The 3,043-nt window shown below is 26.9% G+C and overlaps 1 long non-coding RNA gene across 1 annotated transcript in view; it reads right to left on the bottom strand.

Annotated features, from left to right (window-relative positions):
* Nucleotides 1–2,581, bottom strand: part of LOC113787620 (uncharacterized) — a 4,950-nt gene extending 2,369 nt beyond the window's left edge. Inside the window, exon 1 of the long non-coding RNA XR_003474121.2 lies at nt 2,198–2,581. This is a non-coding gene — a long non-coding RNA (uncharacterized lncRNA). The remainder of the gene's footprint in view (nt 1–2,197) is intronic.
* Nucleotides 2,582–3,043: the final 462 nt, after the last annotated feature.

Here is a 3,043-nt window from a genome sequence, read left to right as displayed (position 1 = left end):
AAAGAGTGACATTGAGAGTTGTTACAAGAGAACATAAGTTACAAACATATCACATATTAATCAAGCACACTCAATTTCACACAATAAAGGTCAAATATGTCAAATGGGTATGAATAAACAGTCAAATTACAACCTTGAACAACAACAATGATCTTATAACCATCAATAAAAAATCAACGAATCAACTCTCATTTCACATGTCACATATAACCAATGATCTATTTGAGAGTGACCTCCAAAATGAGAGACGAATTTGGTTGTTTACTCAAAATACAATATACTAATTCACTTCTATCATTTATTCAAAAAGAAAAATTCAATCATATTTAAGACAACTAGTGCAACATCGGAAGTCTTCAATTGAAGTTAGATATGCTTAGAAATACAATAACAACTAACTATTTTTCTACCAAATAAAGTCAACTACATGGAGCAATTGACACTACAAAGTTGTGTATTTTATTACCTCAAAAAGGGACCATTTATTTCTAAATTTTAAACTATGTTATTGGTTTAGTTTACATTCAACAAGAAAAAAGATAAAACATTTTTTTTTTGTTTGATGAATATAATAAGAGTATATTAAAACAGAACATGAACTAGCAAACTCATGTTGAAGTCTGATGTTCGTTGCTGATTGGTTTTCTGGTAAACTTTAGTGAAATGAATTTTAATATTTTCCTTCTTGTAAATAAATGATTGAATTTGTTTGAACTATATCAATTTATATCAAATACCACAATTCATCTCAATTGTAAAAAAAATAAATTAATAATCCCTAATTGTTAAGAGGTGTTTGTTCTTTCTCTTCAAAATTTTGTTTACTCACAAACTTTATAGACTTTGAAGAATATAAAATTATCATAATTAACAATGAACCAACATGCATGAAGAATTTGTCTTTACTCTTAGTTTGATTGAAAAAAAAAAAGCAAGAAAAATTAAAGAAAAAAATAAAAGTAAACGCAAGAAAAAGCAAGTAAATCCACCATTCAATATCATCCTCACCGTCATCAACAACAACAAACACATAACACTAAGATGTTAGTTTTAAGGTGGTACTCAACAACTATGATGTTAGTTTTAGGGTTATTCAAAACTACTGAATAACCTAATAACATATTCTATTATATACACATGACCATATTATAAGTTACACAAAAACTTCATAGCATCATAGAATTGTTACAAACAAAAAAGCACATAATGTATTTTTTTTTTATAAAGATAAACTAACTTTATAGTAAAATAATCACCACCAAATCACAAGATATAAAAGAATAGAAAAATATAAGCTAAAACATAATTAGAGTTTAGCTAAAAGGAACCAAAACAAACAAAGTCATAAAATTAGTTCCCTTCTTCCATTATCCTTTTTACCTAAAGAATTCATTGTTGAAAGTCTCACAAAACTTCAAGTGAAATCTCTTCTACGTTTCAAGTATGTATCCAAATCATAGAAAAACACATATTGTCAACACAAAACACTCACTTCACAACTCACCGTAGATTCAAATTAAGTGCAACAAAAAAACATAATTAGAGTTTAGTTATACAATGCATTGCTAATCAAAGAAAAGAACTAGAGTAATAAAATTATACACAAGTATTTTTATTAGATTAGATACTAAAATACCACTCTATAGTGAAAATGACATGAACATTCAGAACTACCTAAGGGTCTAATTACATATTCTACAATATACACATGACCATATTATAAGATTACACTAAGTTTTCATAACATCATAGAGTTGCTACGCAAAGCACATGCATAATGTTTATTTTTTGCAAAGATAAATTAACCTTAATTATAGTAAAATAATCACCCCCAAATAACAAGATGTGCAAGAATAGAAAAATACAAGTTAAAACATAATTAGAGTTCAATTAAAAGGAATAAAAAAACCAATACAACAATAAAAACCAAGAGAGATTTTTGTGTTATAGGATAATTAGAATAAGCAAAAGAAAAAATTACTCATAAAATGAATTCTTCAACACTCGAGCTTCTTAAGTACAAAAGACATATATTTTCATTCATGCAACAATCAGGAAATATGGAAAGTTGGCAATGAAGCTTAAGAAATTACATGTTGAGACATCCAAATGATTATTAAGGCCACATGAATAAGCAAAACAATTTATGGGGAGAAATAGTTAAAGAAAAAGTGAAGAACAAAGATGGAAGTTTTACCTTGTATAACACAAACAAGAAGAAAAAGACAACAAAAAGACAAAGGGATTAGAGGAGCAAATTGAGACAAAGGGAGGTTGCAAGGAGTAAATTGAGATGGAGAGAGATCACGAATGAGGAGGAATCCGAAATGGAGGATGGTCACGAATGGGGAGGAAACCTAAGAAAGAGGATGGGATGTGAATTGGGGAAACATAAAACTAAGATGGAGATAGAGGATTTGGTCGCGATTTTGGGGGAAAAAGAAAATGAAACTAGGAGCTTTGGGTGATAAGGGTTTTGGAGGAAACTAAAACTGGTTTGGAAATTGGGGTTTTGGACGATAAAGGTTTTGGAGCAAGACTTGGGAAAAAATTGTGAAAAATTTACAAATTTTGTTTTGTATCTCTGTTTTCAAATCAACTAATGTTTATGATTCAAATTTTTAAATGATTTTGTTCATGCAGCATTATAAGAATATTTTATACAAAAATTTAGAATTTTTTAATAAATGATCTATTAAATATGAATTTTTAAGTTTTTGGCACTTAAAAGTTCATATTTAATGTATCTCTTTTTAAGAATTTTAAATTTTTGTTAGAGAAACTTTTATAATGTTCTAAATATGTATGAAAAAGATATTCAAAACTTTGAATAATAAACATGAGTTACTTAGATACTAAAAACAAAATTATGAAATTTTATAGGGACTAAAAACTTATTTATTTCTTCAAAATATAATATTTTTAAAAATTATTTTAAATAAGTTTTTTTATAAGCATTATCTTAAAATAAGTTAAATTATTTAATGTAGTATTCTTTTACAGATAAATTATTTAAGGTTACTTTAGGATTTTGCTGCTAATT

Source organism: Cicer arietinum, chromosome 7 (assembly GCF_000331145.2).
Source record: "Cicer arietinum cultivar CDC Frontier isolate Library 1 chromosome 7, Cicar.CDCFrontier_v2.0, whole genome shotgun sequence".
In the NCBI taxonomy this organism is placed as follows: Eukaryota; Viridiplantae; Streptophyta; class Magnoliopsida; order Fabales; family Fabaceae; genus Cicer; species Cicer arietinum.
Note: the sequence above shows the minus strand (reverse complement) of the source record. Positions and strands in the feature narration are given on the sequence as shown.